The 21,918-nt window shown below is 42.3% G+C and overlaps 1 protein-coding gene across 5 annotated transcripts in view; it reads left to right on the top strand.

Annotated features, from left to right (window-relative positions):
* Positions 1–21,918, top strand: part of VWC2L (von Willebrand factor C domain containing 2 like) — a 135,221-nt gene that overhangs the window by 5,054 nt on the left and 108,249 nt on the right. The window lies entirely within an intron of this gene.

The raw sequence follows: 21,918 nt of genomic DNA, 5'->3' as shown, positions 1-21,918 counted from the left end.
AACATATGAGAAGATCCACAATAAGATGGTGGACTGAAGAACTCCAAGCCTATGGAAACAAACAAAACTGATAAGAGGTGATTCATATTCTATAATTATTCAGGAAAGGCTGACCCCATTGTCATTCCGCATGTTTACAGAGCAATCCAAAGGTGCAGGTGAAGGAACCGAAAGTTGAAGAACGATATTTCCCAATGCACTAATGGCATTTTGTTCTCCCTCCTAATTTTTTGTTAAGGTTCCGCCCCCCCCCATAGGAAACATTGGCAAGGAGTACTCCAGCTCCAGGACTGGCATAGTTTGCTCCCTCCCCACTTTGTGAGCTTGTTGAGAGAACAGGAAGGCAACACCCTCCCCAGAATGTCTTCTTTTCACTATCTTTGATATTAGAGCTCTGACATTGAAGCAGGATTGATAGTTGATCTTCCCACAGCTTCCAACATGAGATCTCTGAGAGTAGAGAAAATGAGATCTAATGGATCTAGTGGCCTCTAAAATGCTTTCTCAGGGACCATAGGGTTATATTCTAAATGGCTTGAAGTATATATTTCTAGTGCAGGAATTAGTTTTGACTGCTATGAATGCCTAGGTTACTTTCTGTGACTGAAATCACCCTGCCTTTTTTGACAGTCTGAAGATCTAGTTCTCTTCAACTGGAGCACTCTTGAGTAGTTAGGCTCCAATTATCATGAAGCAAATCTTTTCATACATGTAACCTTAGGCATGAAACAGCTTCAGTAAGTCTGGAAATGAGTACCTACGAAGTGGAAAAATGAATTGCCCTGTTCAGAGTAGATCAATGGTCCATCTAGCTCAAGGGATTTTTCCTCAACCCCATCCACAGTTTTTCTGAACCTCAGATAGAGGTTCTTCAGCCTTTTGAACTGGCATTATCAGTGCAAAGATGATAAAACCCAGAAAAAGCCCAGAAAAAGCAATAATCATAGGGCCTCACCTTTCTTACTGTCTTACTATCTTTCTAAAGATGGGGTTGTATATCCAATGCAGGTGTCCGCTAATGGAACAGAAAGGGAAGCATTTACTTCCAATTCCGCCTTCCACAGTCTCCCCTGAAAATTTGCTCTGGGTGGTTGGGGCCCACCAGAACAGAGTGTGTGTTGAGGTGGGGTGAGGGACTGCAGGAAGGAGGACAAACTTGCAAAAATTGCCACCCCTCCTCTTCTGTTAACAGATGCCCCTGCTGGAGCAAAAGAGCAACGTGTACCACTCAGATTTATTGACTGTGTTTCATTAGTTTTTTTTCTAAAACTTGTTATTACAGATGTGAGATATCTTCATAGTAAGATCTGTTCACACCACATATAGTTGCCTCCCACAGTGTGTATACATTCACATGGACCATTAGAAAACCCTTGAACATGATGACTGCAAGTAAGACTTAAGGTCAACTAACAACAATCGGTTAGAAGAATGACATTTCAGTTGGAGTATTCTCCCATTAGAATAAGTAGGATTTAAAGGCACTCAACTTTGCTAGACTGAACCTTCTGTTTCTCCATGTGAATTGCATACTATGGAATGGTCAGGACTGCTCACATGTCTGGAGGGATGCTATATGTGTATCCACTTTTGGGATATTGCTAGGTTCACCAGTAGGCCCACTCTCTGATAATTGATTGTGTGAGCCATATGTTAGCTTGGCTAAGGTGCTAAGGCACTCCAGGAAATAGAATGGCCGGGTGGAGCTTATCCCATCTTATCCATAGAATACTTCAGTCAAAGTAATTGACATCAGTTAAATTGTTAGCAACATTACTGGAAAAGCTTGAATGTCCAAATTCACATGTGTTATTAGCAGCATAATAGTCCCATGAAAGCACAGCTGCATGAAGATTGCCCCACATGGCATGGCATGTCAAATGATTCTCTACATTGCTCCAGAAATTGTCACCATCCCATCAAAACCCCTCTGTTGTGCAGTTTGGGATAGCATGGTGCTGATTGCCACATCTGTGTAGGAAGTCACCACACATATGGCACAGCTTACCTATGATTGCATTTTTGAAAGACTATCAGGGTGATGGTAGGGTGTCAGGAACTGGCAGGACACGGAAGGAGGACTGGAGTCTTACTCAGGAGAGCAGACCAGTGATTTGTGGGGAACTGTACCAGCCATGAGACAAGAGTCAGAATGGCCAAGAGATTGAACTGCAACTCATGAACTCCTGTGTCAGTCAGCCAGCAACTGAAAAGCCTCTCCCTTTTAGCCCTCTGCAAGATGAGGATTATAACAACATTGACCTATGACAGTGCAGGCGAAGGTGCCACAGTAATAGTTGCAACTTATCATTAAACAGTCACAAAGAAACCATTCTGGAAATGTATAAAAACTAGTCAAAAATAAATGAAGGCTTTTATTATTCACCCTATTCCTAAATTATTTGTATCTTACTGCAGTGTTAAGACAGTGTGAGCTAAACTCATTCCTTGTTCTAGTTTGTTGTCTTTAGTGGGGACTAGTGTTCTTCATCTGGGTGAGGTGAATAGTGCTGACAATTGGTGGAATTACTTAGCCACTAAAATATGTTTCACATATAAAACATAATTTGAAGGGAAAGGGAGACGTGATTAACAGCACTCTGTTAAATTTCAAATAATTCTTTCTAGCATGACCTACTATTTGTCCTTACATTTTGTAGTCCTCAACTATACAATTCAATTATTTTATGATCCTCCCAACTCAGAACAAGATTCTGCTGTGTTGAATGCCAGCTCTTTTGTTCCTGTCTGTGGACCACAGAGCTGGACAAAACTGAAGAGTTATTTTGGCCCAGTTCAGTCTGAATGAAGATAGAGATGGCTTGCCATTGCTACTAATGTATAAAGAGCTCATTTACTTTATAAATTATTCCAGCTAGGAAGAGCTGCTGGGTATACAGGTAACCCTAATCTATATTAAAGAAAAATATCAAGGTGATTTTGGAGAATCCTGCTTGTGTAAAGAGCATCCAAAGAATTTTTTTGGATGGTGGCCATATTTATACATCTAATGAAATATTTCACATCGACACCAAATTGCAGCTAAAGTGAAGTTTTGAGGCAAATTTTGAGGTTCCTCATAGAATCATAGAATTGTAGAGTCTTCTAGTCCAAACCCCTGCAATGCAGGGATCTCAACTAAAGTATATTGAAAGGCTAATTGAAATGGAGTGTTGTTGTTTTTCACATATCCCTGCTCCCTTCAACTAGTTCTCATGTCTCAGTGGCCTTAATTGTTAATGTGATATACGCTCAAACCCAAGTTCTTGTGACCTCAACCTGTGAAAGCCTCTGCGTTCAGTGCAGGTTTCCTGTTTCTGGAATGCTTCCCCATGGAGACTCACCTGATGCCTGCATTACATAAATGTAGGTGCCGGGTGAAAACTTTTCTCTTCAACCGGGTTGGGCTGATTAACATTCTATGGCTTTTAAAATGTGTTTGTAGGAGGGGGGTTATTGGTTTGTTTTTCTTTTACTATTATGTATTTTGTGTTCTCATTTTGTATTTTTATGTTGTGAGCCACCCTGTAATCTTCAGATGAACAGAAATATACAAATTTAATAAAAAGTAATAATAATTATAATAATGACGATGATGATAATACAGCCGTACCTTGGAAGTTGAACAGAATCCATTCCGGAAGTCCATTCAACTTCTAAAACATTCAGAAATGAAAGTGCAGCCTCTGATTGGCTGCAGGAAGCTCCTTCAGCCAATCAGAAGCTGCGGAAGCCGCACCAGACATTTGGCTTCCACAAATTGTTCCAAAATTGGAACAATCACTTCCAAGGCATTCGGCAACCAAGCTATGACTGTAATAATAATGTCATGAACTGAATTCAAATTAAGCAGAGGCAGAACAACAACAACAACAAAAACCACCCCTCTTTTGTTACCTGATCCAAAGCTACTGCCTTCTAAGCTCTCATTTTAAATTCCATTCAGTCTCAAGTGTATGAAGTTTTCATTGGAAGATAATGAATGAATAGCTTCATCCAGTTTCATGGGAGAGTTTGTGGCAGCATTTTTTATTTTATGTTATTTTTATTTTATTTTTTGCTTTATCCAGTTCAGTGGAAGATTTCAGCTAATTTATTATATTGGATTTGTTTTGTATGATTCATCTTCAAGATGATGAAAAACTTTCCCTGAACTCAGCTTTTGTTTTGAAACAAGAGGCCCATTTCAGTTAAGCATTTCTTCCCTGCTCCATGGGGTTTTGCTTTCTTCCCTGGAAAACCAGCATGAAGTTCTAAGTTTCCAAGGGAGAAAACTGAGCCAAATCTCCCTAAACAAATATCTACATTGGTGGGTGATAAAGATGGGGAAAGGACCGTGGTGTTAAAAAGCTTGCGAGTTATAGACTAAATTAGAAAGGGAAACCCCAGTTCTAAATATTAGACAGAAAGGGGGGAAGGCCTATAAGGGAAGTGGTTTCTGTCAACATGTGCAGATTGAATCAGCTAGTCAGGGAACCCAGTCCATGAGCCCCAGCTGACAAAGTGACTTGGTCCTGGCTGCTTATCAAGGTGAGTTAAACAGACATGTGAGTTTGGCAATAGGGTGAAGAGGCCAAGGCAGCCCATTCTGCCCAAAGTAATCCCCAACTCTTAGTTAGGTAACAGAAACAATGAAACAAACAACAGCAACCAGGCAAGTAGAAAGCCAGCAGGGGCATGAGAGCTTTCCAGTGTTTTGCACCCGTTGCCATATATATACCGTAATTATCTCTCCATGCAGCAGAAGTCATGGGTATGTCAGAGGTGCAATGAGCTCCCGGCTCTCTGGGAGCAAGCTTGTTCCCTTGAGGCCAAGGTGGCAGAGCTGGAAAGTGCAAAAGAGGCAGAGAGGGAGTGGAGGAGGCCTTTGGGAATGTGGTAGCTGGGTGCCACTCCCATGATGGCAGCTGCCCTCCTATCAGGGAGAATGAAGGTCTCAAGGAAAGAGAACATCACCTTGAGGAAGAGAGAGGCATTCGTTTAGAAGGGACCAATTCTTTGGGAGATGATAATGTATTCTCTCATGCCGAGGATACCTGTCCAGTGGGTGGAGCGATTGTGGTACTGGGTGATTCAGTCATTAGGAATATAGGTAGTCGCGTATGTGGTGGACATAACAGACTGCAGCATGAATTGCCTTCCTAGTACAAAGGATGTGGATGTTGCTCATGATCTCAATAGCCTGGTAGATAGTGCCGGAGTCAAAGGAGTTGTAAAGGAAGATAAAGAGATTGTGGAGAAGCTACAATCTCATATCTGTCTTCACAATGAAGGATATAGGGCAGATCCCAGTTCAAGAGGAGAGTCTGAAGGACTAGAACAGATAGTAGTGATGAGAGATGATGTTCTAGGCCTAATAGACAAAATAAAAACCGGCAAATTGCTAGGTCTGGGTGACATCCACCTGAGACTTCTCAAAGAACTCTAATGTGAAATTGCTGGTCTTCTAACAAAAATATGTAACTTGTCACTAGGTTCAGCCTCCATATTGGGGACTGGAAAGTAGCCAAAACAATGCCAATTTTTAAAAGGGGGATACAGGAAATTTTAGGCCAGTTAGCTTAATTCTGTCCCTGGAAAACTGGTGGAAAGTATGTTAAAGATAAATAACCAAACACATAGAAGAACAAGGCTTACTGAAGAGAGCCAGCACAGCTTCTGCAAGGGAACGTTCTTACTCACAAACTCTCTTTGAGAGTTTAAACAAGCATATGGATAGAGGTGATGCAGCTGAAATAGTGTATTTGGACTTTCAAAAAGCTTTTGACAAAGTACCTCACCAAAGACTCCTGAGTATGCTTAGCAGTTAATGAGAAAGAGGAGAGGTCCTGTTATGGATGAGGTATTGGTTAAGTTTCAGGAACCAAAGAGTAGGAATAAATGAACAGTTCTCCAAATGGAGAGAAGTAGAAAGTGGAGTCACTCAAGGTACTGGGACTTGTGCTTTTCAGCTTGTTCATAAATGATGTAGAGTTAGGAGTGAGCAGTGAGGTGAGCAAGTTTGCTAATGACACCAAATTGTTCAGTGTTGTTAAAACAAAAAGAGATTGCAAAGAGCTCCAAAAGAACTTCTCCAAACTCAGTGAATGGATGGTAAAATGGCAAATGCAATTCAACGAAAACAAGTGTAAAGTGATGCATGTTGGAGCAAAAAACCTGAATTTCATGTATATGCTTATGGGGTCTGCACTGGAGGTGATGGACCAGGAATGACCTTGGGGTCACAGTAGATAGCTCAATGAAGATGTTGACCAAGTGTACAGAAGCTGTGACATAGGGACACTGCATGATAGGAATTATTAGGAACGGAATTGAAAATAAAACTACCAATATCGTAATGCCATTATACAAATCTATGGTGTGACTGCATTTGGACTACTGTGTACAGTTCTGCTTGCTTCACCTCAAAATGATCAAAAGGATGCAGTGGCGCCCCTATGAGGAAAGGTTGCAGCACTGGGAATTCCTAGTTTAGAGAAAAGGCAAGTAAAAGGTGACATGATAAAAGTTCATAAAATATTGGAAGACTTAGGACAGATAAAATAAAGTACTTCTTCACGCAGTGTGTAGTCAAATTATAAAACTCACTCTCCAATGAGGCAGCAATGGCCACCAGCTTGGATTGCTTTAAATGAGGCTTGGACAAATTCATGGAGAAGAAGGCTTTCAGCAGCTACTAGCTATGATGACTATGCTCTGTGTCCACAGTTGGAGGCCGCAGTGCTTCCTGTGGTTGCTGGAAACCAAGGAGGGGCTCTTGTGCTCCTGCTCTGTTTCCTGGTTGGCCACTGTGAGGACAGGATGCTGCCCTAGGTGGGGCACTGGCCTGATCCAGCAGACTGTTCTTATGTCCTTATGTTCTTATGCCTCAGGGTGGCAAACCTTATGGTTGGCGTGAACCACCATCCACATGGGAAAACCTAGTCTTAGCACATTGCAAGACGACCCAAATGTGATGTTGCAATGATATGATTAAACAGAACCTGGTGAACAACACTCACTTGAGAAACCAGTTCTACACCTTGGTACAGCTCACGCTGAGTGCAATTTAAGGAGTTAGCCATGGTCTGATTGTGCAATTTAAAATACTCCATGTTGTGTAGGATCTTAGTTATGAAGAAACCCAGTTTTATCCAAATTTACCTCATTTTTTTCAATACTTTTCTCTGCTGCTTGTTTGTTCTATGCAAACCAGCATCACTCAGACTCTTTCCATGTTCAAACTTATTGGAGCCAGGCATTCCTATTGTAACCTCTATCTAACCTCATACACATACTTGTATTTCCACTACTCCATCACTGGAAGCATCATGTCCTCACCTTACCAATAGTCTATAAGCAACACATTCATATTAATCATATTAATCATTCTTGCTGTAAAGACAGCCAAAGAAGAACCCAACAAAATAAATGTCTCCTGTCCAATGCTATAAGAGATATACTCTACTTATGATTTAAAAATGGCAAGGAAGCATATTAGATTGTCTCTCAGTTCTGTAGAAACCTGCAACAAAATCCCATTGGACCTTAGTGATGACAAGCCAAGCATCACCACAGTTTTAAAATAGGGGGTCTGTGTATGCAGAGCCATTGTTGCCAGATACGTATAAAAAAGTCTCTGGCCAGTTTTGACTATTGCGTATGGTCTTATAATCCAATTTATAGCTGTCTTAATAACCTTGTCAAGCACTGATGATCTATTAATTATAGGAACATTTGTTTTGGGAATACTAGACATCTGCTCCTTTGTTAATTCTCCTTAAACAGGTTTCAATCAATGCAATTATATTAAAGAAGGTTTGCATTATATATGTATTGCTTTCCACTTGTGCATTATTGCATTTCAGCAGCGCCTAAATTATCTAAGGCCAGGGCTCTCTTCCCTCCCTCCCCCCTTCTGATGCAGATTGAAAGCACATACTACATGGTGCCTTACTTGCAAATATCATATCCATTCTGTCTTCAAGACTGAAATGTTGTTTTTAAGGTCTGCAGTAAACCAGAATCTATCATTTCAGGTGGGAAGGAAGCATAAGGGGCAGGGGCAAAAGCACATCCCTTCCACAATGCACAACTATCATATGAAATCCAGTCTACACAGTGCTCCCTAAATGACTTCAATGTTACATGTTGAAAAATATCAGTCTGCACACTGGGTAAGAGGAGAATGTTTTGCTTCTTCTATAACTCAGCATATCTCCACAGCAAATGGTATTCACAACACAGAACAACAATTCAATTTACATCCTTCTGTATCCTAATTTCTCTACAGCAAACAGGGTAGTCTTATAAGTAACAAGGTATCTGAATCAGATATCAGAAAACATATCTTTTGGACGTATGTGAGCTATATCAGTCCTCTATTTTCCTCAAACTGATATCTACATAATTGGCTAATTTAAGTTGCTAGAGGTGCTTTATTTTCTAACAATAGATTTTTTTAAAAAAACAACAACCTTGCAACTAGAAATCTTTAAGCATATTGGCAATTCTTTGATCTCTCTCCAAACACATCCTTCCTTCCCCAGTTTGCTTACTGAGTGGCAGAAATGCTCAAATCATTTCTGTGCTGAGCTCTAGAAGGCATTCAGCTCAAAGTAAGTTAATAAAGGCTTAAGCAAACATTAGGAAAACCTCTTGGCTCTAGGTAGACTGACCAGTGGTGCACGTCACAAGGAATGTTAAGCTGTTCTCAAGTTACAAAAATGATGACTAATAAAGTCACCCAAGGGTGGGGGCATGGTGAACCCCCCTGCAACCAGGATCAATGATGCCTTTCATTATGTGTTCTATAATTTCATGTACTGCTTGAAAATCTTTGCACACAAAAGCATTTTCAATAATGTGCCGTATCCTTTAATAAGAGAAATGATGAACAATGCCAGATAGAACTCAGCTGCTGAAACCAGACAAGAGAAACAGAACATCAGTCAAATGGAAAAGTATGATTTATTATCTCCCTCCTGGCAAAATTACAGTGACGCTGCCTATGCAACAGTGTCTGAAATTACTGACTTACTATATTTCTGTCATGGCTGATAAAAGCAATACATATTCAAGTAGAAGGGCATGTCAGACAATAACTAGAATAGTACCTATATAAAAAGTAAGCCATTTATTTAGTGTTGTTATAGTAGTCAAGTATCTGTCTAGGCATTGGTTCTATACCATACAGAAATCCAGCATTATAATCATGCTTAGCAGTGGTGATGGTCTGGTGATGGAAAACCAGCCTAGGGGCCATATAAGGAACGGAGTGTGCATCCTTCAACAGTGACACATTTCAATGTATTCACTGCACCTTTCGTGCCTTCACTTCTTTTCCTAGCCAGCACTGCTGAGGTCTTCTTGTGGGCCACAATACTCATTATGGATGCATAAAATCTATCCCTATATATAGTTTTAGCGTTCCTGGCCCATGGCCTTCGAAAGCTTCATAGTGTCTCAGTCTTGCATTTAGGAGCTGACGACATAAATATGTTCAAAGGTTGTCCTTTGGTCTCAGTGGAATGCACATTCAGATGGACATTTGGATGCATATCTGAATTTTTAAACCCCACCTCATTTGTGCATCCAACCCTAACACATACACACACACACACAATGGACAGTAACTCAGAATAGGACAAAAAGAAGGTTAAGAATAAATTACACAGCAGCTGAGCTACAATAATTGCTTCAGATACTGGACTTGCTGGACTATCGTAGCATCTCTGCTTTTGGCATAAACTAGTTCTAATAGCTAAATTGGATTACAAATGTGCAGGCAGTTCAGTAAAAAAAAGAACTGCCACATGTCCCACATTGAATGTTTCTCTAGTTATGTTGCTCTGTTCATCTTGACTTATGCACATAATCCAAGTGTGAATACATTCATTGTCCAAAACTGTGCACACAAAGCCCTGTTGAAGAAGCAGTCATTCCTCTGACTAGCCGTTCAGCAGGGCAAAAGGAACTAAATACAGTCATATAATCACAAGTATGATTATTGCTTTTAAAAGAGGGTTTCTGAGCCACCTGGACTGGAGAGAGGGTCCATCTATGGCAGAACCTGCATATTGCCTCCAAGCTTGTTCTCCCCCCCCTTCCCCCCCTCTTTGTTTGCAGTATTGCTTCCACTGAAATTAAGTAGACAGCTGGATTTGCAACACTGTTAAACCAATTCAATCACATTGCCATCCATGAGGTCCCTTGTCTGGCTTAAACCCAAATATAGAATGCAAGAATGCTTAAATTCAAGGATGCAGCCTTTCTTGTTTTGGAAGTGCAGCCTTAGATGCCAGTCATCCAATGACAGACAATGTGTCCATGTTGGACTGTCATCACCAGCTGCTACGTCATAAGCATAACATGGCATTACTTTGTATCTGGAGATACTGGTTACATGTTTTCCTGTGATGTTCTGCTCTTAAGGTACCCGTGCTGCTCTTAGCCTGTGAACAAAATTCCCACATATTTTTAATGTAAGCAATTTTAATGTAGGCACTGATAAAAAGTGACAGGAAAGTGCTGATATCTAGGCTGGGGGAAGTGTCTGTGAATTAATTTAATGCAAAGTATATAATTATCCTACTAATTGTTTAAAGGACTATGACATATTAAGCCTTCCAATGACAGATTTTATATAATTAGCTAAAAATAACCATATTAGGCTCTAAAGCTATAGGAAAAGAAAGGGCATGACTCAGACCTCACCAGCACAGGAATAAACCACTTACAACTCAGTATTACTAGGAATACAAGAGTTGAAGGTGAATAGCTGCCTTGAACTGACAGACCAGGTGGAAAGAAAAGGAAAGAAAATCTCAGCATTTTGAGTCCCGCATTTCCATTTTTTTCTTTCTGCTCATGTAGTTTCTAAAACACTATTATCAGATGTTTTAACTGTGGCAAAAGGATCATGTATCAATTCTGTCATTTGTATTGATGTGAACTTTGCATAGCTAACTGTTTATCTCTGTCCCCAGTATATTTTATCTTATTGCTGTGGCTAGTGGCTTATGCAAATAAAGTTTCTGTCTGTCTATCTCCAAGCACTATATCCAATGACATCAAGTGACTGGTAAATATAAACAAACCTATCAAGAGTTGACCAAACACATTCCTGTCCAGCCCCTTCCTGAACTTCTCCTTGATCTCACATGCATCTCCTGGAGCCCAGAAGGACTGCAGAGCTTCCAAGGCCGCCTTGGCTGTCATGTCAGAGCCCTCTCAGTCGTACAGTAAAAGTAGAAGCAACGTAGCAGAGAAAAAACATGCTTCAAGACTAAGCATTGTATTTCCTCCCTGCCAATACTTAAGTTGACAATACAGCAACTTGACAATCAAGTGAATGCACATATTTAAAACATACACATATTTTAAAAAGTAAAATTATAGCCATAGAGTGTTGGGGGGGGGAGACCACAAGGGCTGGAGAATGATTTATTCACCCTTCTACCTTCCCTCACTATGGTTCTGACCAAGCAAGCAAGCACACACACACACACACACGGCTGTTTGCTTTCATCAAAATGCAAATAGCAGCGTCAGGGCAGCATTTTTTCACCAGAGTCATGGCGGAGAGTTACTGTCCCCCTCTCCACCTTCTGTTCCACCCTGGCATGGTAGCACGATTTACGTTTTTAAGAGCAATATTGTATCATCTTCAATCTTGTGTTGTGGAAGTAGGCTTCTGTGGGACACCCCCCCCCCCATGTATATAAAATACCACGTGTATCTAGTGAGCATACAGGGAAGCTCCCACCTCTTGCTTTGCTATATATGAAACGTGTGCAGGAGGAGGAATTGTTTGTGTGCTTTTAATGCAGCCCCCTACCTGCAGCTAAAGGGTTGTGGACACTTACTCTGCATCACCTCTTACTCTGTATGATGTTTATAAGGACACATAGCTCACAGTTTCCTCTCCCCCTGCTCTTTAATGCTATGACTTAATAATAGTGATCAGTGATTTCTCGGCCTATATCCCAGCAATTAATTTCTCGTACGATTGCTCTCAGGTCAGTATTATTTATATAGTTCCATCAGCAGTAAGCACAGTATGTGCAGTAACATTGCTCTGTATTTCCAGTGGTGTCAAAGCCTGGCCCCCAACTATCACTTTCTGACTGTTAATCCTGCCCTCCAGTCCTTGCCATTTCCTATTTCTGCCATTTAATATATGCTCCAAAATTGCATATAAACTTTAAAGCTACCAACACTCACTTCTCACATGCCAGTATTTTACATATCGCCCAAGGTTTTGAAAATCCCGTTGTATTTCTCTTGCATTCTCTATAGCGTCATTAACCTCTGCTGTCATTATGCCATTTCTCTATCTCTGGGGACGGTAGTTTAGCCCTTTGTCCAAATCACTTAGCTAAAAATTAAATGGAAGAGATATCAAGACAAAACCATGTGGGGCACTTCTTAAAAGGCCATTGTAAAATCATTCACAACTATTTAAGAGATCTTGGCTCCAATTTGCCTTCAATATATATAGTTTTGTTACATACCCAGCCACAGGAGAAAAGCAAGAGACCTCCTTTGAATTGTGAATTGCCTTCTTGTTGCTTTCACCAAAGAACGTCTGTGCCATAATTCTTGTCCATAAGAGCTTAAAGTAATTTAAAATGTACATTTCAGATTTTGGGCATTTGTTTTTGTTTTGTATGTTTTTAATTTCCAAGATTTTAACTGGCCAGTGGTGTGCATGTTAGTGGCCTCTTGTTTTAATCTCTCCGTTGTAGTGATCTCACTGTGTGGCCTATGGCTGGCTGCCGATATCTTGTCCTCAGCTCTCAAATGCAAAGTAGGGAGGGATAATATTCACCTAACTTGCAAAAATGATGTAAGGGCTGGAACAAACAGTGGGCTCTTATGTGCATCATGCCATATGTAAGTAAGTCTTATGGCTTACTTCCAGGCATGGGGATAAGTTTGCAGTCTAAGGCATTATATAAGCTATTGGGGGGTGTTTTGTAAAAGAATAGCAAAAAAATAGAAAAAGGAAATATTATGCTTTTTGTCTATCTTTATTGTTGTTTTCAAAGAGCTACGTGATCTTCCAGTTCACATGGTGCACAAGAACTACACCATTTCCTAACTAATAAAATATTGGCAACTGTTAAAAGTCTGCAGCATAATCCAAGCTGTGGTTTACTACAGACTGAGACTGAAGACAAATATTTTGAAGTGAATTTCAAGGTATGAAGGAATGTGTGCCAGTCTCGAAAATCTAATTTCCAGATGCTGCCCCACAAAAACTTGAAATTTAGATTTCAGGTATTTCAATCTTGGCAAAAACAAAAATGTTAAGATTTTGAGGAAAAATTAAAGAAGAGTAAAAATGGAAACAAAAAGCAAAACCTTCACAAAATGCAGTAGATGGTATTTAACTGAATAATAATTAAAAGGGACATCTATATGTTTTGCTTAATGTCCAATGCTGGTTGTGGGGCACTCGTAATTCAAAAATCCTAAATTAGAGTAATTTATTTATGTATTTATTTAAAGTATTTTTATACTGCTCTTCAACCAAAAAATATTACAGATTATGATTAATTATAACCAATCTGCAGCTGCCTACAGATTTATAGGACATAACACAAAAAGGGGAAAGGACTGAAGAGGGAAGAGGGGGAACGAAACTCGCACACAAATAGATAAATTTATCTAGATAAATTACTAGATAAATTACACAATTACTAGATAACTAGTAATTTTTACAATGAGCAACTGGGGTGGATGCAGTTTAGGGGCAGAAGCCAAATACTGCTGGTCTCTCAGCAGAGCTGATAGAGGGGCTCTGCTTCCCTTCTCTCCCTCTCCTGCTGCAGCCGGATGCAATGGCGATTGGCAGCTGATGGGCAAGGGAGGAAAGGGCAATGGAGCTGGCTTCCCAGCAGAGCCAATCCTCCTTTTAAAATTATAGTTACTTTTTACCTGAAGATTTTACTTCCCATAAATCCTAACTTGTATTCGCCGCCAAAGTACCGTATTTTTCGCCCTACAGGGCGCACCGGCCCATAGGGCACACCTAGTTTTTTGGGGGGGGGGAATTAAAATATATATATATTTCCCCCCAGCCGTGGGGCTGGGGCGGGGGAAGCCCCCAGAACAGGCTGCTGCCCGCAAGCTTTGTGCGCCCGGCGGGACCTCCCGCCGGGCGCGCAAGGCTTGCAGATAGCTTCCTGAAGCCTGGAGAGCGAGAGGGGTCGGTGCGCACCGACGCCTCGCGCTCTCTTCAGTGAAAGCCTGCATTCACCCCATAGGTCGCACACACATTTCCCCTTCATTTTTGGAGGGGAAAAGGTGCATCCTATAGGGCAAAAAATACGGTAATTAGATTAAAAGAGCAAAAGTGGAAATTGCATAACTTTGGAACTGCAGAACAAAAATCATAGACTCATAGAGTTGGAAGGGACCCCCAGGGTCATCTAGTCCAACCCCCTGCAATGAAGGAATCTCGGCTAAAGCATCCATGACAGATGACCATCTAGCCTCTGCTTAAAAACCTCCAAGGAAGGAGAGATCACAACCTTCTGAGGAAGTCCATTCCTCTGTCAAACAGCTCTTACTGTCAGAAAGTTCTTTCTCGTGTTTAATTGGAATCTGCTTTCTTTTAACTTGAAGCCATTGGTTTGACTCTTACCCTCCAGAGCAGGAGAAAGCAAGCTAATTCCCTCTTCCATGTGACAGTCCTTGAGATATTTGAAGATGGCTGTCATATCATCTCAATCTCCCCTTTTCCAGGCTAAACATATCCAGCTTCCTTAACTGTTCCTCATAATACTTGATAATCTTGGTCTCCCTCCTCTGCACATGTTTCAGCTTGTTAATATCCTTCATAAATTACGGCATCTAGAACTGGACACAGGACACATCTAGAACAGACTCCAGGTGTTTTCTGACCAAGGCAGAACAGAGTGGTACAGTACTATTACTTCCCTTGATCTGGGAAGCAGCCTAGAATAGCGTTAGCTTTTTTTGCTGCTGCATTACATTGTTGACTCATGTTAAGCTTGTGGTCCATCAAGACCCCTAGATCCTTTTCACATGAACTGCTAGTAAGCCAGGTGTCCCCCATACTATATTTGTGCATCTGGTTCTTCCTGCCTATGTGCAGAACCTGACATTTGTCCCTATTGGAATTTGTTTTCTTAGTTTGGACCCAGTTCTCAAATCTGTTAAGGTCATATTGAATCCTTACTCTTTATTAGCCAGCCCTCCCAGTCTGGTGTCATCTGCAATGTATTATGCATTTCCAGTTCATTGTTTGCATTTGTTCTGATTCTGATTAGCTGCATAGTGACATATCATCGCATTTCAGTGCATGATCTGAGTAGCTGGAGTTTTTTAAGAGGAGGAATGAAAGAAATAAGGCATTTGAAGGCAGTTCAAACTTAGAGAACTTTTGATTCTGCACTAACTTTGATACCTAATGCCTTTCTTTTACAATGCAATCCATCCAGTATAGTATGCCTGGTTCAAAATTATAACATCATTCCTCAGCCCTCTGACTACTGCCATTTTGGACTGCACTGCACTGCAACCCTTGGCATGAGATGCCTTTTGTAGCAGAACCCAGCAGGTGTTTAAGGACCAATTTAAACCCGTTTTGATTAGCTTTCATAGTTTGGAGATCAGGTCCCAAAAATATAAAGGTTGAAAAATTCAAGTGGACATGCTATTTCTATCATTGCTTTAGCCACAATTACAAAAGAAAGATGGCATCCCAGCTCACGGTCTCCTTAGAGTTTTCTGTGGAGCTCAGCTATCATATTCACTTTACAGAGGCAAAGGATGAAACAGCAGATGAAACCATCCTTTGCTAAAACCAACCAAACAACCAACATACAAACAAACAAACAAACAAACCTATCTGTAATCCATGCAATCACTGATCCATCCAAACTGAAGCTGCCTCTCTTGCAATATTAAGTAGAATTGGTCATTATAATACAATACAACATTTGGGGTGAGGTGAATGCATTATTAAGAGCCCAAATCATTTTTTAAATCTGACATAAATAAGATCAGCTACCTAATGTGTATTCCATGTCATATGTAGGGTTGTGTGCATCTTATGGAGACTTTGCTTTAGTGGAAGTGCTTCTGTTCACAGCTAGTTTCCTGTGATTCCCTGCCTATCCACTTATCACCTCCCAAAGGTTGCTCCTGGTAGGTAGGGAAGAATCTGCAAAAACTGGGTACCTCGTGTGAACAGAAGCAGTTTCTGCTAAGGCAAAGCAAGCATTGGATACAGCCCTCTGTGTGCTTCTCTAGTTTTCGCACCCCACTGGAAGGTAGTAAGAGGCAACAGCAAGGTAAGTTGTAATAATGAAGAAGGGTTCTGAGCTGTTCCGACCCACAGGGGAACTATCAAAATCCTATAAAACCTTTTCCTCCCTTCAAGAGCACAGATCCACCCAGGGAGGGAGACAATGCAAATTTTGTGCATGTTTGTTGGTTTCTTTGGATTGGTTAAATGGGTCATCAGGTCAAGAATTTTTTTCATGAAATTCAGACCCTTTGCACAGAATTATATAAGGTTTGCTTATATAATGTTCTTCTGAACCAGATACTTCAGGCTCTGCAGATTTTGAAATGCTCGCCAAGAAGTTGTGTTGTGCCTTGAGAAAATTGATGAATAAATGAATATGGCTTGGGGGCCTTTTGAACACATTGGTTGACACATTATAAGGACAAAACCTCAAAGCCTTATTTTGGTTGGTGGAGTGCAGAGGATGGAGATGTCCTAAGGAAAAGAAAAGCAGAAGAAGCAGACACCTGGGAAGGGAAGGAGCTAATGAAGAAGGAACTATAGGGAGAAAGGTGGGACTGAGAGAAGCAGCGCCTGACAGAAAAGGCATTAAGCCTGCTGCTGGTGAGAGGAATATGCAGCAGTCAGAGAGGCTAAACACTCCAAAGAGCTGAAGGAAGCAGGGCAGATCAGCGAAAAGGGAGGGAGGCTTGTTAAATTTCTTTTGAATATCCATTACTGGGAAGCAGAAGAGAGGAGAGTGCCATTCCACTGATGTCCTGCTTCTGGGCTTCCCATGGGCATCTGGCTAGTGACTGTAAGAGCAAGGTGCTGGATCAGAGAGGCCTTTGGTCTGATTATACCTGAAGGAGCGTCTCCACCCCCATTGTTCTGCCCAGACACTGAGGTCCAGCGCCGAGGGCCTTCTGGCGGTTACCTCATTGCGAGAAGTGAGGCTACAGGGAACCAGACAGAGGGCCTTCTCAGTAGTGGCGCCCACCCTGTGGAACGCCCTCCCATCAGATGTCAAAGCGATAAATAACTACCTGACATTCAGAAGACATCTTAAGGCAGCCCTGTTCAGGGAAGTTTTTAATGTATGATATTTTAGTGTATTTTTTGTTTCTATGGAAGCCGCCCAAAGTGGCTGGGGAAACCCAGCCAGATGGGTGGGGTACAAACAATAAATTATTATTATTATTATTATTATTATTATTATTATTATTATTATTCAGCAGGGCTCTTGTTGTGTTCAATCCCTGGCATCTGCACTTCAAAGTACCTCTGGATATGAGGCAGGAAACAATCCCTGCCAGAGACCTAGGAGGGTTACTGCCACTCTGTGTTAAGAGGGACCAGTGGTGTGACGTGGGCTTGTCCACACTTCCGCTTGCCCCATGCCTAGAAAGCACAGGTCTGAGCAGTTTTCCCCTTGGCCCACTTCTTTCTCAGGGAAAACCTGCTCTTTAGCAATAAATTGGAACAAATGGCAATCTTTGGAAAACCCGAATTGTCACTTGCTGCAAATGAGTGCTAAAGAGTGGATTTCCCCGGGGGGGGGGGGAGCATCCATAGTGAAACAAGGGACTATCTCCTATTGTAGCCACAAAGTTTTAGGCCGCAGCCATGCATTGCACTGACGAGGTCTTCTGAATTCTTAGCAGTATTTCCCAGGCACCTGGCACTATTCCAAGCTCCACTTGCAGGTTTATAAAGAAGTCCCAAATGCTATCTTTCATCCACCCAAAAATGCTTTAAAATTCTTTGAAAGAAGAAATGGTTCTAGGCCGAGCTAGAAGACATTTGCTCTTCCTCCTGAGCAAGGCATGGGAAGCTCCAGCTCAACTGGTCACATCATGTTCCTACATGGAAGAAGAAGAAGAAGAAGAAGAAGAAGAAGAAGAAGAAGAAGAAGAAGAAATTATTTCTACCCCGCCCATCTGACTAGGTTTCCTCAGCCACTCTGGGCGGCATTCAACAGAACCTTAAAAACAGAATAAAACTTCAAACATTTAAAACTTCCCTAAAAAGGGCTGCCTTCAGATGCCTTCTAAAAGTCTGGTATTTGTTATTCTCTTTGACATCTGGTGGGAGGGCGTTCCACAGGGCAGGCGCCACTACCAAGAAGGCCCTGGTTCCCTGTAGCCTCACTTCTTGCAGGGAGGGAACTGCCAGAAGGCCCTCGGCACTGGACCTCAGTGTCCAGGCTGAACGATGGGGGTGGAGATGCTCCTTCAGGTATTCTGAGCAAAAATGAAAAGGACACCTGCTTAGCGTGGGAACCCTCTGCCTAAATTCATTCAAACAAGAGAAGGCTGTCTGTGGAAACACCCATAAATGCTATTTTGGAGACTATATTTAAACTGGCTCCATAAATCCAATCTTAAATGAATGGGCTGCCAACAATGAAGTATAAGCCTATGTTACCCGACACACAATGGCTGCTGTTCTGAGCACCATTTGCAGTTTTTGTTCTTTATCTGTCTTCAGTTTTATTCAAGGAAGAGGTATGGATAGACCTAAGCTCCTTAATCACTGTACATCTTTAGGGATAAATGTTTTTATTTTATTTTAATAGGTTGGCCTCTTCTATAGGACAAGCCCACCAGCTACATAGATTTGGAGTTCACAAGGAAGACAATATAACTGTATGTTGTTGGGGGACGGCCGCAACACACTCTCAGTCCAGGGAGCAGGGCAGACAATAGTATTATAATAATAAGTAAAGACAATTCAAGTGTGTGTAGTCAATTCAATAAGTGTAGCCAGTAATTTTAGCCAATTCAAACAGCCAGTAACTTCTGTGAATCGCGAAAATATGTTTCTTGCTAGCAATTCAGCTGGCATTTATCAGTTTATAAACAAACAACCCTTTTTTTCTCTTATCATCAGTTCAACTTGCATGCCTGCTGTGAAGGTGAAACTAACTCATCTATTTTTGGATAGTTTTTAACACCTACTAAATCTCAAATTCTGGAGCACTAGATTCCTTTCAATCCCCAGCTATTCTACCCAAGATCAGAGACAATCTAAAGCAGACATCAAAGTCTTCTTTTCTGCTCTTTAAATAAGTGCCGCCTTGTGTTAGATGGCTTTTTTTCTGAACCATCTATTCTAGTTTATCTGCTTCTGTCTTGGCTCTAATTTTAAAGCCCCCTTTGCCCTTGATTTGTCTCATTCATTTTTTCATTTTCAGACTCCGCTTGCTCACCACACTTTCCCCACTATACATTCACCAGCTGGAATTACCATTACAATAAACACTCCCTTAAGAATTGCTATTGTCCTGGCCATCATTAATATTTACAGCTACTCTACAGGTATAAATGTACACTTTGATATGCTTCATTTTTCCTCTTTCTGAATTTCTTGCTGATGTATCTGCATAAAATACAATTCCATCAAAGCTCACAGGAGGAGGAAGAGCATGAAAGGGTGTATTGTGTGATCAGCCCCCAAGTACGCCATACACCAGATACTAGGTAGAGGGGCATTTAGCTCCTGCATGTTGCTGGGCTTTCAGTCTCTTTCAACCACCAGAGTGTCTTTTTGCCATTAATTAGTATCACTGATAGACAGAGCTCTAGATCGGTTGCAGTTATTTTTAATGTTGCCACACCTGGAACCTCCAATATCTCAGGTGCACCAGGTGATTGGAAGGTGGCTACACTTTTGGTAGTGGGTGTTCCTCCTGAGTGGCTATGGCGTGCCATGGTGTATCCTAAACTGTCCCGTCCCCCCCAGGCTGCAGCTGCCCCTCTGCTCTTCCTGTCCATGGCTGGGTCTGGAGGGTGGGAGGCAAAGGCCTGGTGGCGGGGGCTGAACTGCTCTGGGGCACCTGCAAGGCAATGCTGAGTCTGGGCACCATGGCCTCGTTGCCTTGTGTTGATTTGCTCCCCTCCCCCTCCCCTTGGAGGCTTGTACCTCCCAGCCTCCTGCTTCCCCCAGCCTGGGTCGTTGGGCAAGCAGCCCTGGAATCTGCTGTACTGGCACCGGTGGCTGCCTTCTGCCAGGCCAAAGCACCTTCCTTTCCTTTGGGCGGTGGCGGGGGGGAGGTTCCTCTCCCAGGGGTGCTCTTGTCTTGGGCAGGCTCTTCTCCACCTTCCAGCCTTGCACTTAAAATGGGGCATGTGGGTGCTAGGAGAGTACCCAGGGGTGGGTTAGGGAGCGGGCAATGGCAAGGGAGGGGGCAGGATCAGCCTCCCGGCCTGGTGGAGGGCAGGGGTGAGCGGGCAGGGACACCATGGTGGGCTCATTCTGAGCTTGGTGCTGTGATATGGGAGAGGGGTGTGTGATGCTGGGGTCCCTGGCACTTTGAGCTCAGTTCTGTTTCCTTCTATAATTATGTGTGCATGTGTTTTGCAGCTGGCACAGGTCCCTCCCCCCCCGCATATTCTGGAGTGGGGGGGACACATCAACTGGTTTCCTGCCATTTGGAGAATGGTGGGCTTTCCCCCTCCCCTCCCTGGCCAAGGGAGTCTAGAAGGCAGCACAACTGAGGGGCCTCTCCTCGCTTGGCAGAGGAGGAGGCGAGAGTCACTCCTCATCCTGTCCCTCTCTGGGGAGCAGAAGACCCTGCAGGCCCCAGGACAGGTGACAGCTTCTGGAGAAGGCAGCCTGGCCGCAGCAGGGATGGAGCCCTTGTGAGGGCAATGGTGGTCCATGCTGCAGGACTACGGCAAGTGTCAGGCAGGGGAGGAGGATGAAGTGGCCATTGCACATCCCGTGCACCAGGGGCGCCAACTTGCCGCGGGGAGAAGGACGTGGAGTGTGGAGCCCAGCGCTGCACTTTGCCTCCTCCTCCTCCCCGTGCAGGGAAAAGGAGGCGGACTGTGGCGCAGCGCTGCATCTTCCCCACAGCATGTGCCTGGGATGTGCAGAGGGCGATCTTCACTTTCGCTCTCCCAGTCCCCTCCCAGCTCCCGGGTGGGGCACCCCAAGGGCTCTGGCAGGGGGTGTTTCCCCCTTCAATAGTGGGGGGCCTTGGCCCCGATTCAAAATATTGATGGTGCTGTGCACTATTCTTCAGGCTTTCGTTTATTTACTGGCTTGAAAAGAGGCTCAAATCGTTTTGACTAGAAGCCTTCTGAAATATTATTATTATTGTTGTTGTTATTATTGTTGTTGTCATACCCCACCTTTTTATTCTGATGAGGATTCAATATCTGCATTGTTAAGGAAAGCACACATATTTATTTGTGTATTGAATTTCCTTTTATAAATAAAAATATAAAATCTATTAATTATATATATTTATATATATTCTAATAAGTATATTGATTTAAAGAATATTAATTTACAATATGGACATTTTCATTCAGTCTGTGGCCTGCGGGTTCTGTGCCAAAGTACTCTTGTGGCCCATTTGTTCTGAGAGATTTGACTGCCATGCTGGAGGGGAAGGTACAGTTATTGTGAGAGAAGTATGGCAAGTCCTATGCTATGAGGGGAATGAAAGCTTGTTATTTAAAAGTAAAACTAGAAGTGCCCTTCTACTGACAAGCAAAATTTTCCTACTGTTTATTTCCTGGAAATAAGTTATGAATTCTTTTCACACTGTGAACTGTTGCTGTGGGCTGTAATTAGAGAGGGCTACCAGAGAATGTTGTCCTAATGCTCAAGCTGGTTTAATTACAGTGTAAGTCACATTAAAACAGGCATTAGCAGCTATATCA

This window comes from Podarcis bocagei, assembly GCF_964188305.1.
Source record: "Podarcis bocagei genome assembly, chromosome: 1".
Classification (NCBI taxonomy): domain Eukaryota; kingdom Metazoa; phylum Chordata; class Lepidosauria; order Squamata; family Lacertidae; genus Podarcis; species Podarcis bocagei.
This window is presented reverse-complemented; position numbering and strand designations above follow the sequence as displayed.